This window comes from Erpetoichthys calabaricus, chromosome 13 (genome assembly GCF_900747795.2).
Source record: "Erpetoichthys calabaricus chromosome 13, fErpCal1.3, whole genome shotgun sequence".
Classification (NCBI taxonomy): Eukaryota; Metazoa; Chordata; class Cladistia; order Polypteriformes; family Polypteridae; genus Erpetoichthys; species Erpetoichthys calabaricus.
Genome location: NC_041406.2, coordinates 131366610 through 131381073, shown reverse-complemented (window position 1 = coordinate 131381073; position 14464 = coordinate 131366610). Strand labels below are relative to the sequence as shown.

At 44.7% G+C, this 14464-nt stretch overlaps 1 pseudogene; it reads right to left on the bottom strand.

Moving 5' to 3' along the window:
- LOC114663839 (lanosterol 14-alpha demethylase-like) overlaps positions 1 to 13703 on the bottom strand; it is a 60538-nt pseudogene extending 46835 nt beyond the window's left edge.
- Positions 13704 to 14464: the final 761 nt, after the last annotated feature.

Genomic DNA, 14464 nt, shown 5'->3' with positions numbered 1-14464 from the left:
TTATGAAATTAAATCAAATGTGAAAAACTGGCAAAAATTTGGGTACCCTTGTAATTTTGCTGATTTGGATGCCTGTAACTGCTCAATACTGATAACTTGCAACACTAAATTGGTTGGATTAGCTCATTAAGCCTTGAACTTCATAGACAGGTGTGTCCAATCATGAGAAAAGGTATTTAAGGTGGTCAATTGCAAGTTGTGCTTCCTTTTGACTCTCCTCTGAAGAGTGACAGCATGGGATCCTGAAAGCAACTCTCAAAAGATCTGAAAACAAAGATTGTTCAGTCTCATGGTTTAGGGGAAGGCTACAAAAAGCTATCCCAGAGGTTTAAACTGTCAGTTTCAACTGGAAGGAATGTAATCAGGAAATGGAAGGCCACAGGCACAGTTGCTGTTAAACCCAGGTCCGGCAGGCCAAGAAAAATACAGGAGCGGCATATGCATAGGATTGTGAGAATGGTTGTGACAACCAACAGATCACCTCCAAAGACCTGCAAGAACATCTTGCTGCAGATAGTGTATCTGTACATCGTTCTACAATTCAACGCAATTTGCACAAAGAACATCTGTATGGCAGGGTGATGAGAAAGAAGCCCTTTCAGCACTCACGCCACAAACAGAGTCGCTTGTTGTATGCAAATGCTCATTTAGACAAGCTAGATTCATTTTGGAACAAAGTGCTTTGGAATGATGAGACAAAAATTGAGTTATTTGGTTATAACAAAAAGCGCTTTGCATTGCGAAAGAAGAACACCGCATTCCAAGAGAAACACCTGCTACCTACTGTCAAATTTGGTGGAGGTTCCATCATGCTGTGGGGCTGTGTGGCTAGTTCAGTGACTGGAGCCCTTGTTAAAGTCGAGGGTCGGATGAATTCAACCCAATATCAACAAATACTTCAGGATAATGTTCAAACAACAGTCACAAAGTTGAAATTATGCAGGGGTTGGATATTCCAACAAGACAATGACCCAAAACACAGTTCGAAATCTACAAAGGCATTCATGCAGAGGGAGAAGTACAATGGTCTGGAATGGCCATCACAGTCCCCTGACTTGAACATCATCGAAAATCTATGGGATGATTTGAAGCAGGCTGTCCATGCTCGGCAGCCATCAAATTTAACTGAACTGTAAAAATGTTGAAGGGAAGAATGGTCAAAAATACCTCCATCCAGAATCCACACACTCATCAAAGGCTATAGGAGGCATCTAGAAGCTGTTATATTTGCAAAAGGAGGCTCAACTAAGTATTGATGTAATATCTCTGTTTGGCTGCCCAAATTTATGCACCTGTCTAATTTTGTTATGATGCATATTGCATATTTTCTGTTAATCCAATAAACTTAATGTCACTGCTGAAATACTACTGTTTCCATAAAGCATGTCATATATTAAAAGAAAGTTGCTACTTTGAAACCTCAGCCAATGATAAACAAAAATCCAAAGAATTAAGATGGGTTCCCAAACTTTTGCATATGACTGTTTTTCCCAATCTAATCAACCCAATATTTATAAATATATATATATATATATATATATATATATATATATATATATATATATATATATATATATATATATAAATACACTGTAAATATATATATACATAAAAATATATATATATATATATATATATATATATATATATATATATATATATATATACTAGGAGGCTCCGCCCACTATTCATGTCACTCTCCAAACCCGGGGACAGGAACTGGGCCCCCATCTATCCCGCAGCTGATCTGCTCCATTAGAGAAATCAATTGTATTTAAAGCTATGGTACAAACACCCCTGGCGCCTTCAGAGCCCAACCTCCAGTTGCGGCCTTGTATGCCACCCCACGACTTTCTTGATATTTTAATTTATAATTTAAAAATGGAATAAGAATCTGAAAATCTAACAACATCACATTAAAGTTCGATAAATTCTGAAAAGAATGATACCGAACATATATATGTAGGTTTAAAAATAAGCCTGATTTAAAGCGTGACAAAAAAGTGACATAAAAACGTGACTTAAAATCATTGTACTTTTAGGCTTAGGATTTTACATATATAGAGTGTATATATATATATATATATATATATATATATATATATATATATATATATATATATATATATATATATATATATATATATATATATATATATATATATATATAAGGGCGGCACGGTGGCACAGTGGGTAGCGCTGCTGCCTCGCAGTTGGGAGATCTGGGGACCTGGGTTCGCTTCCCGGGTCCTCCCTGCGTGGAGTTTGCATGTTCTCCCCGTGTCTGCGTGGGTTTCCTGCGGGCGCTCCGGTTTCCTCCCACAGTCCAAAGACATGCAGGTTAGGCCCTAGTGTGTGCTTGGTGTGTGGGTGTGTTTGTGTGTGTCCTGCATTGGGTTGGCACCCTGCCCAGGATTGGTTCCCTGCCTTGTGCCCTGTGTTGGCTGGGATTGGCTCCAGCAGACCCCCGTGACCCTGTGTTCGGATTCAGCGGGTTGGAAAATGGATGGATGGATATATATATATATATATTGTCATACACGTGCGCATGGGATGCAGCTAAAGGACTTGAGTAAGGGCAATTTCCGAATCAGACAAGGATGTGGCAGAGTGCACTGACTCTTTTTCTCCCTTTCCTGCAGACCATTCATGGATGATTCCACCTGGCCCTCTTGACGTCACTTCCAGGTCCGAGCCTATGGAAAAAGACCTTGCCGGCTCCAGCCCCTGTGATGTCACGTCCGGGCTCGAGCCTATGGTTGAAGACCCTTATGAGCCCAACCCCTTTGACCTCACTTCCTGTCTTCCACTTCAAAAGCCTCCACCTTTTCTCTATTCCCTCAGTTCTGTTTTGGGCTCGGTTTTGTACACGTACACAGCAGTGCTATCATTTATGTCAATTTGCAGCCAGAAAACCAAATATACAGGTGGCTGCCCCAAACCTTGCTATGTCTCTTTGTGGTGTTTGTGACAGTGGTGTAGCTGGCAGGATGGAAAGGTCTCGGAAGAGAAGGGGACCAGGCCTACAATGTACCCAGGTGGGAGCATACCGGGGCCAAGTTTTCAGGCGGGGAGGGTGTCCCGTGGTTCGGAGAGACCTGGTACGAGCTCTGCTCCCGGCATGCTTTACTAGGCAGACCTGGGAGTGTGTGGGAGGGGCTCACAGAATTGGGCTGCTCCGGAGGGGGGTGGCAAAAGGGGCTTATTATGCTCTCTCAGAGGAGAGTGCCCGCCTCCCTGTGAAGTCAGAGCCCCGATTTCCACAGGGATGATCCAGACTGGCAGGTGACTAGAGTAAGAAACTGGAGGTTGGACCAAGAGCGGCCAACTCCTCAACAAGCCTGGTCCGTATGGGCATGGGTAGACCAGTGGCTACGGCCACAGGAGAACAAGCCCTACCAAATAATACAGCAGGTGGCCTGCTACCTGCTCCTGAATGTACTACCACGTGGCTTCACCCAGCCAGTCTGGGGTAAACAGTTTAAGAACATGGCAGAGCTCATAGAGCTCCAGGAGACACATACCACTCCTGGGTTTAACTTAGGCCTAGTTGTAGATGGGGTTGAGCCGTCTCAAGCTGCCTCCACGCCGTGTAACCAGTCGGCGGAGAGAGACAAAGCGGCCTCCCTGAGTGACGTGGTAACTCTCGGACCATCGCATGCCAATACGTCATCCATCAGCGCCGAGACGGAACAGAAGGAAACCACGCCCCTTGAGGTCAGCCCAGACCCTCTCTCCCTTTTGCAGTTTCAATTTAGAGAAACGTCAGCTTCTTTTAAAAGGGACCAGTGGAATGACGATTCCTTTAAGTTTGCCAGAAATGCAGTGGTCCTGGTCAATGGCCAGTGCACTCACCAGTCAATGCCACAGGGTCTCACTTTGTGTTAGAAAATGACCTTCTATATCACATAGCAGAGCATGACGGGCAGGAATGGAGGCTACTGCTAATCCCGCGGACCTCCCAGCGGCAGGTCTGTGAGTTAGCACACGCCCACCTCCTAGGTGGCCATTTGGGCACCGAGAAAACCCTGGAGTGAATCACGTTCTGCTTTTATTGGCCAGGAATCAATGAGGAGGTTCTTCACTTTTGCACTTCCTGCCCAGAGTGTTAATTGTGACAAATTGCTAGGGAGGACCGTGCTCCTCTCGTTCCTGTTCCCCTAATTGATGTTCCCTTTCACAGAATTAAGGTCGATTTAGTCAGACCCCTAGAGCCCTCAGCCCAAGGACACAATTACATTTTAGTCCTTGTGGATTATGCTACCAAATACCCGAAGCTGTTCCGTTGCGCTCAGCTACTTCTAAAGCCATTGCATGGGAATTAGTAGGGGTCTTTGTGCATGCCGGCATCCCTAAGGAAGTCCTGACGGACCAAGGGACACCTTTTACCTCGGAGAGTTTCAAGGAGACTGCCAAGTTACTTAAAATAAAGCATCTAAAGACCACGGTATATCATCCTCAAACTGACAGTTTGGTAGAGAGATTCAATCAGACTCTCAAACAAATGCTTCGTAAGGTGGTCAATGAGGATGGAAGGAACGGGGATCAGCTCCTCCCCCTCGTACTTTTTGCCTATCGGGAAGACCCACAAGCCTCCATGGGGTTCTCCCCTTTTAAATGATTGAATGGGCGACAACCCTGGGGCATATTAGATATCTTAAAAGAAGGATGGGAAGAAGAGGCTCTTCCCTATACAAACATATTGGAATATATCGCACAATTATGCGATAGATTTGGTAAAATTCAGCCCCTCCTTAAAAGTAACATGGAAGAGGCACAAGCAGCACAGGTCCGATATTGCAACCGTGGCACGTCTCTCCGGGAGTTCCGCCAGGGAGATCGCGTCATGGTCCTAGTACCTACTTCCCACTCTAAGTTACTGTACTTGCCCATTGGCAATGTCCCTACGAAGTTAAGGAGAGGAAAGGACTCGTTGACTATTTGGTGAGTCAACCCAATCGTCGGCCGAGGGAGCAGGTTCATCATGTAAATCTGCTGAAACTGTGGAGGACAGGGATCCCTATCCCTCATCCGGTCAGCCCTGCTCACTCTTTGCTCACACGGGTAGCCTTAAATTCAGTGTGGATTTAAGTCCCAGACAGCAACAGGAGCTGGAAACAGTTATCCTGTCCGTCCCGGAGGTAGCTCTTGAAAAACCCGGAAGGACCTCTCTGATTGAGCATAACATTGTGACAGAGCCCGGGGTTATAGTCCGAGAACGTCCGTATTCTCTTCCCGAGGCAAAAATAGCTGAAGCTTGAGATCAAGCACATGCTGGAACTAGGAATAATCGAGGAAAGTCATAGTCCCTGGTCCAGTCCCATTGTATTGGTCGCTAAGCCTGATGGGAGTTGAAGGTTTTGCAACGACTTACATCGACTTAATCAAGTCTCCCAGTTTGATGCTTATCCAATGCCACGAGTGGACGACCTCCTCGAAAGGTTTGGACAAGCTCAATATTTGACCATGCTGAACATGACAAAGGGGTACTGGCAGGTTCCTTTAATGGACTCCGCGAAGGTTTATATATATAGTGATGCATGAGTCGCTATCTTGCACCCCAGAGACAAGGATGAGTGTCAGTACTTTAGCAAATCCAGCTTAATTCAACTCGAAACAGGAACAGCAAGGGTATTTATTGTAGCAGGATCTACTACTCTGCTATACATAGACACAGCAAACGGGCCTGGTTGGGGCCAGGTCAATGGCCAAGTTAAAATGTTCCCTGCATCAACCATTGGGTGACAGGTGCTGTTTGTGCAGCAGTGGTCAGCTTGTAGTTGTTTATGTGACACGTCAAACCTGCAGTTGTTTCGGCGTAGGAAAAACAGCCCTTAACAGACATGGCAATTGCATTTCGTCATGTCGTCCCGTTGGAGAGGGTCTCAAAAGAGTTCAGAAATCTCACACCCCCACCCCACCTTAGGTTTGTCCACACTGGTGTGGGCAAAGCAACCGTCTAAGCCGGGCTCGGCCAGGTGTGAGAGAATATCAGCACTGATGTGCACAGTCCCCAGCGAATATCAAAAGCAAATGTCTGGAAACCAATAAACCACCGAGTGAGCTGGGCATTCGTATCCTTTTGTTTCTAGGGCCACTGGAGTGGGGCGTGGTCAGTCACCAGGGTAAACCACCACCCCCACAAGTAGTATCAGAGGGCCTCTACTGCCACTTAATCTCTAAATATTCCTTCCCAATGGCTGAGTAATTGTGCTCCCAGGGAAGCAGTTTCCTACTGAGAAATGTGATGGGGTGTTCTTCCTCCTCAAAACATTGTGAAAGCATCGTACCTAAACTGAAAACACTTGCATCCTTCTGCAGAATAAATTCTTTTGAAAAGTCCGGATTTCACAGAACTGGGAATGAGGATAAAGTGGCTTTGTCACAGGCATTGGTCCAGACAACACTACGGTTCATTTTGCCCTTGTCAAGTTATTGAGGGGGGGTGGCCCCTGTGAGCCCAAGGAAGGCACGAACCTGCCTCTGTGTTTCGGGACATGGATACACAAGCATCTCCCCCATCTTGTCCATTTGAGGCTTGAGCAGACCCCCATGGAAAATCCCAAATAATGGGTTTTTGACATACCCAGTCTGCACTTCTTGGGGTTAGCCATCAACCCCACCAACCTCAAACTGTCAAGCACAGCCTGCAGGCAGACGAGACAGTGCTCACTAAAACATTTTGAAGTTTAAAAATACATCTGTAACTAACGCCATCAGTATGATTTGCAACAATAAGGTTGCGAAGGTCCTGAGAGAGCTCTTTGCTTTTATCCATCATGACATGCTTCATGTGTGACACCTTGGTAATGAGAAACCTTTTTATAGGCCATCAATTAGGACTAAACCAGCTGATATTAATTTGCACTGATAGGGACCAGGATTGCTTTCTAAATACTGACAGATTTCAGCTGGTTTTTAAGCTTTCCATGCATTTTTGCACCTTCTTTTCTTCATGTGTTCAATACTTTTTCCCTGTGTCATTCCACTTTATTACACACTAGCAAAATACCTGCACTTCGCAGTGGAGAAGTAGTGTGTTAAAGAAATTATGAAAAAGAAAAGGAAACATTGGATGCAAAGAATAAATATAGTCTCCCCTGAGCCAGTTCCAGTGAAGACAGTTGCCTCAATGATGTCCTTGTGCAGAGTTTTGATCTGAAGCCTGGTGCCGTTACAAAGTTTTGTTGGTTCTAAGTTTTGTAGTAACATAATTGGTGCGCCAACCTTCAAAAGCAGAGTATGCGGAGGCATGCCCAGAGGATTAAGAGTGAGAAGAAACTAAATGAAAAGGCAGGAGTCACCAGTAGGAAGACATGAAGCAAGGCGAACAATAACAGGTTTGAAGCGGTGGACTAAAGAAGAATGGAGCAGTGAACACGAAGGACAGCTGAGGAAAGTAAGGAAGTGAGTGAGGAGGCACATGAGCGCGGGATGTCGTTAATGTATATAGGTAGGGAGCCAACCAAATGGTAGATGCGCGGACGGTGGCCGTGCAGAAAAAGGAAGGGGGACCGGGGGCGGCCCTTGTGCATCTCTGCCATGAAATAAATGCTCTATTAACGGAAATAAGGAATGAAACTGCCAAAAGGAGAGGTCAGTTCCAAAAGTTCCTTACAGCATTATGGTGAGAACCGGCAAAAAGAAGACGTTATTTTTGAAAGTTCATTACAGGGCACGGCACAAAATGAAACACACTTAACATTTGTAAGTACAGTGTAAAGGATGAGCATGGAATCTTAATGTTTGTAAGTACAGTGTAAAGGACGAGTATGGGAAATTTGGGTTTCCTACGTTTATTGGAAGTCGCAGAAATAGTGAGGACAGGTTTCCCATATCTATACTGTATATACAGTTTAGAGGATACACCCGTTTCTCCCCCTTGGGTGTTGCAATAGCACATGAAACATTCTTAACTTTTGTAAGTACAGTGCAAGGAATGAGCACGTGAAATTTCAGCTTCCCACCTACAGTGCATCCGGAAAGTATTCACAGCGCATCACTTTTTCCACATTTTGTTATGTTACAGCTTTATTCCAAAATGGATTAAATTCATTTTTTCCCTCAGAATTCTACACACAACACCCCATAATGACAACATGAAAAAAGTTTACTTGGGATTTTTGCAAATTTATTTGCAATCCACCCCACCCCATATATTGTAAAGCTGTGGAAAAAATGGTGGTTATTCCACAAGTAGTCTCAGAGACTGAGTCTTACCAAAACAAAACTGCTGGAAGAATGGTGGAGGTGGTCTATGTTATGTACATTGTGTTAGTGGATCTACTTTTTTGTGGTGTATGTATACTGTTAACCATTATGTGTGTGTATGCGCATTGAAATGTTTTCTTAGTTATACAACAAGTAAATAAAAAGAAAAACATGGAAAGCGGTTATGATACAGCGTTTCTCAATTTTATATAAGGTAGAATGTGTAAGACACAACAGTCTATATATCCAAGAAGCAGGAAGAGGAGTGACATCCAAGGGTGAGGTGGAAGTGAGGTCATCAAGCAGGTCCAGAGCAGGAAGAAGGGTAGGGTTAAGCCTGGTCATCTCCTTCGGAAGACCTGCAAGAGTGGGAGAAGAGATGTTAGTACACTTGATCCATTTCTGTACTGGCAAGCTGATCTTAGTTAGACCCTTGAGCTGCCTTCCAAGCACACGTCTGTGACATTATATATATACAGGTAAAATTCCATTACAACGAACTCACAGGGACCTAAAAAATATTTCGTTGTAACGAAAAGTTTGTTGTAATGAGATTCTGTATTTGTTACTATAGTGCTTTCTTTAACTTGTATCCAGGTGTTTGCAATCATTTCAATAGCTTCTTTTGCGTTAATTTTAATCTCCTCCTGCCTACAAGTTATGTTGACGAGAATTTTTCTCAGCATTTCCTTGCGATAATACACTTTCAGGGTGCAAATGATGCCCAAAACCAATGGCTGGAGTGCTGCTGTGCAATTGGGTGGGAGGAATTCAACTCGAACATTATCTAAATGTGTAAGCATGTTGTGGGCTGCACAGTTATCAATCAGGAACCGAATCATTATTTCTTCTTCATATCGTGAGGTTTCTGAACTCTTTTGAGACCCCCCCCAACTCCCCACCCAACGGGAATGACACACTGAAGTGCGTCCTGAAGCGCGATTGCGGAGTCTGTGGAAGATTGTTTGTCCGTTGCTGGGGGAGGGTAATAGGAGGCTCACAGCGCTTTAATGAAGCACCACAGAAGCAAATCATAAAAGATTGTGGTCGCACTATAAGTCCCTGTCTTGCATCCCAAAACACGAGGCTTAGTCTCATTACTTTAGCAAAACCAGCTTTATTCAGCTTGAAACAGGAGCAGCACAGTTATTTATTGTAGCATGATCTGCCACTCTGCTATACACAGACACAGCAGTCAGGCAGAGTCGTGGCCAGGTCAGTGATCAAGTAATCCTGTTACAGTATCTGCATTTACAATTTACGTGCTCCTAACCTTGCATTACTCCTCAAGATCTTTTCTGTTGTGAGCTGGGGCACTGATCGCACCCCTACAGGTTAAAAAAAAGATGCTGAAAGACTACCTTCACATTGCTCCCTTGCTGCTGGGTTTACTTGTGTCTGATCTATCGCGTGATCCGCGCGGTACTTCGCAGACTTAAAAGTCCAAAAGCACCTGTCCGTTGCGGATTGTTTGTTTGCCTTTCTCTATCTCAGTCCTTCCCTGCTCCTGACGTGCACTCCCTTGAAGAGGAAGATTTGTTTGCATTCTCTTAATTGTGAGATGGATTTGTCATCACCGTCTTGTCAAGGAGCAGGTTTAAACTTTTGAAAAAGAGACATGTTTGTTTGCAGTGTTTGAATAAAGTTTCTGTCTCTACAATCTTCTGTGTTTCTGTGCAAATCTGTGACCCAAGCGTGACACTGTTTACTTTGGCGGAGAGACGCAGCATATCTGCTATTGCCCCGTACAGAAGCGGAGATCGCACTCCGGGAAGCTCTTTGGCTTGCTGTCCAGTTGTGGGAGGTCCTCACATTCTCTTGAATGAGTGCCGCATTAATAGGAATGTTTCTTTAACAAGCATCACTGAACCACATAAAAACGGCTTTTTCGACGTCTTCAAATGCAGCAGTTCACATACGTTTGCAACCCGAGATTTTTCTACTTTTTTTGCTCTGTCTTTCAAGAAAGTTGACAGTGTCGACAGCAATAGCGAAATTCTGAATTCACTGGCAATGTCTTTTTTCTTTTTGCCACAATCAAGAGCTGCAAAAAGTTAAAGTTTTTTTCTAATATGAACTGTTATTGTTTTTTCGTGTCTGCCATTTCTATAGGAGGGTGACAATGAGTTAAATTCCAATGGATGTTTTTCAAATGTTGACGAGCAATAACTAAAAGGTATCACTGAAAACCACAGGAAACAAAAAATGCAAAAAAATAAAATAAATAAATAAAACAGTACGAGGAAAGTTCGAAGAAAAAAAAAATGACAGTGTTTCTGTTTGGGGATTATTGTGCACAACTGAGCTGTGGCCACAGAACTAACTGCTCTGTGGGTGAGTCATTCAAGCATTTCAAGGTCTTTTGTGCACTTCATTATAATGAAAGTACAAAATCTGCTGAATGTACTTCATAGTAACGAGATTTCTATAGACTCGTGTCATATGGGGAAGCTGTCGGGACCATAAAAATACTTCGCTGTAATGAAAATTTTATTGTAAAGATATTCATTGTAACGGAATTTTACCTGTGTGTATATATATATATATATATATATATATATATATATACTGTATATATATATATATATATATATATATATATATACCTTTGGGGCCCACGGGTACAGAGCTTTGAAGCTCAACCCTGTAGGGGCCCGTGGTCACCGCCAGGGGGAGCACCTATGCCTTTGGAGCCCTGGACCTCAGCACTTCCGCCACACCTGGAAGTGTTGGGGTGAAGAGGACCAGGGACACCCGGAGTGCTTCCTGGGATGCAGCCGTCACTTCCGCCACACTGGGACGTGTCGGTGGAAGACTGCCGGAACACACCTGGAGCACATCCGGGGGAATATAATGATTGAACTGTGTAAATATTGTAAATAAACGTGTGTGGTGACCTTAAAAACGATGTTGATCTGTCTGTGTCCGGGCCAGGTTCCACAGTGGCATAGTTGGCAGGATGCTCCGCCTGTTTCAAGGTGGGGACCTGTTTTAAGAAATCATTCTGTGGATGGCCAGGCGCAGCAGCGGAGCCCACACACGTGCCACGGGAGTGGCACGCGCAGAACCCCACGGGAGCAACTGACCCCATGGATCGCCACCGGTCCACAGAAGGGCCATCTTCCTCTGGTGAGAGAAGACAACGGTCGGAGCAAGAGGGCAGCGGGCTCCTACGAGCGCGCCATCGCTGGAGGTGCCTGGGACAGCATGTCGCCTAGCGAGGCCACGCTGAGGATGTCTCCTCGGACAGACAGGACCCGGGAGGTAAGTTCCCTGTTTGCCGTCAATTGGTCCTGCCGGGCTACGTGTGTTTTGTGTTTAGCAGTCAGGGGCTGCCCGGATCCACATCAGTGGCAAGCGCATGTCGATCTATGACACTTCTTTGACGCGGCGGCAGCAGGGAGAGCTGCTGGAGAGGAGTCGCTGTTGCTCAGAAAGCTGTGGCAGCTGTGGAGCTGCCTGGAGGCTCGTCGCCACACCAGGAGGGAGAGCAAAATGGCCACTGACCGGAACTCCCTCCCTGTGACAGGCGTGGGATTGGACGGTATGTCTTGTGTGCCCACCAATGATTGGATAGAGGCGGACCAAGGAATGTCCGTCTCGTGTCGGGGCGAGACCCAATTGGGCCGGAGGAACGGCCCCTCAGGAAGCAGTTGGATGTTTTGACTGAGAGCCAGGTAAGTCAATCACCAGCTGGCTTTCTGTGCTTGCCATTGTTACAGGTGCTGAGTGCCCTCCGTGCAGAGTTGCTGAAGCTGGAGAGGAAGGCGGTCGCGTCAGTGGAGTTGCTGCGAGCCGCGACAGGATGGTGCGACGCTGGATTCTTTGGCCGGAATGGTACGGCGGGGACGGTGAGTAAAGTCAACCCCGTAAAGCATAAAGGAGAGCCCACCGAAAAGGCCCGAAAAGTAGGGGGTTCTCCAACAGTGGACACAGCGCTGAGAGCTGTGCGCAAGGTGAGAGGAGAAAGACCGAGAGGGCTGGCAGGACGGGGGCTGATGAGTGCCTTGGGTCCTAGCGCCCTACGCCCCGAGCCCGTGGCGGTCTAACGTCGCTCTGTAGGAACACAGACGGGATTGGATCCGTGCATTTGCCATGCACAGATCCAAACCATCATGGCGTCCAAGAGCAAAGGGAGGAATCGAGGGGAGAATGCCGGTTCCTCCGATAAGGGAGGACATGAGGCAGGATGCTCACGTCCGGAGAATGGCCATCCTCTGCGGAGGCAGAGGGAAGCCCCAGAGTCGGCGGTGGTGTCGGACAAACGAGTGGGCCCGTCTGTTTTGAGCAGAAGGGCATGAAACCTGTGGAGGGGGTGCCGAAAAGGCAAGTCATGGGGTGCCGGTAGGAGGGGGGAGTGCTGCCCCATCCATCCATTTATATATATATATATATATATATATATATATATATATATATATATATATATATATATATATATATACAGTATATATATATATATATATATATATATATATATATATATATACAGTATATATATATATATATATATAGACAAATCTTACTATAAAGTATAACATGTTAATGCCCTTTTTGAGTCCTTCCCTTTCTGTGCTTGGAATACAATGACAACACTTGGAGAAAGTACTACTGCTGAGAGTCAAAAAATAATATTGTGCACCTGCTAAATAAGACCATTTTCATTACCAAGAAGTACTTAAGCAGGTGAATTTCAAAACACTCTGCACATAGACATCACAGCGCAGCCCTAGAAGACAGAACTGCTGTAGACTTGGGATGAAGATGCCAAAAGACAAGATGCTGTTCCTGCATATTGATGTTATAAGTAACTGGAGCACCAAATCAGAATACCCCCAAGTAGAGGTACTAGGAATTACTGACTTAAGGATGTCCCTGGTAATTTAGAAGGATTAACTCTGAGATCTCCCATGAAGTGCCTGCATCGTTAGCTGGGGAAAAAGGCTTCTGGTTTACCCTACTCAGGCTGTTAACATTGCATCCATTTAGAGCAGCAGAGACAACCCATGTTTCAAATTTAGTGGTCAGATTTCTCACGATTGAAAATACGTTTCGCCCTTTTACATTTAGAACCATCATAGAACAATATATTGATTGCCCATAATCTATAAACTGTTAGAAGGCACTCTGATTTGATAAACACACGAAGTCCTTTGCACATATATGGTTGGGGACATCATAAGCAACTCCTCTTCCAAACAAAGGTGTTATAAGGACTTCTTCGGTTTTGAGATCCTCATTTTTTGCTTTTGCATAGTAAGGTGGCAGCATACCTTGTGATTAGATATGTAAATGTCTTGCCCACCTTGGTGAAGCTAACGACAGGGCTGTACTATAAAGAAAAACAAATCCTTCAGTCTGACTTTAAGTGCTGCTTTTAAGCATTTATTTTATGAAGTAATTGTATTACTGAATCTCAAAATGAACTGTTACGCAAATTACAGCTTCACCTCTTGACAAGAGTTTTCAAGGCAGTCAATTAAATTAAGCATTTAGAAATTTGAATGCATTAGACAAAACTGTGCAAGTGCCTAACACTATTTTTCCCAATTCAGATTAATCCTGATATGAAACTATAACTGATCCTGTGGTCTCTAATAATCCAAAATAACACAGAATGATTCAAAAGTCTTTTATTTTTTTTAAATAAGGCACTTAAATAACCCCCACCTGCCTACCCTGGCCTAAATTCAAATGTGTCTGTCCAGTTAGGTGACTTCATCCTCTTAACTACCTCTAGATAAATCAATCGTCTCTCCCTTGCATGCATTGTTTGCTCTACTCCTGCCTTCCTCAGGTCTGTCTGTCTCCCCTTTAGCACCAACTTTTCCTGACTCTAAACTCATATGGTATAGCCTCAGTTGTAAGGACCTAATAAAGCTGCTTCTGGGGTCACTTTCAAGCCAAGCTTTAGGGCGGAGTGGTGGCTCTGAGGCTAAGGATCTGCGCTGGTATTCCGAAGGTTGCCGGTTTGAATCCCCGTCACTGCCAAAAGAGATCCTACGCTGCTGGGCCCTTGAGCAAGACCCTTAACCTGTAATTGCTCCAGGGCGCTGTACAATGGCTGACCCTGCGCTCTGACCCCAACGGGTATGCGAAAACTAACAAATTCCTAATACAAGAAATTGTATAAGGCGAAATAAAGAACAAAAACAAAAAAAAAGCTTCAGAATCACTTATGGGGCCAGAGGCAGCCCTCTTTGGCTACTGAGACCCTAGGCTACAGTTCCCTGTATTGGTATTAATACTTATT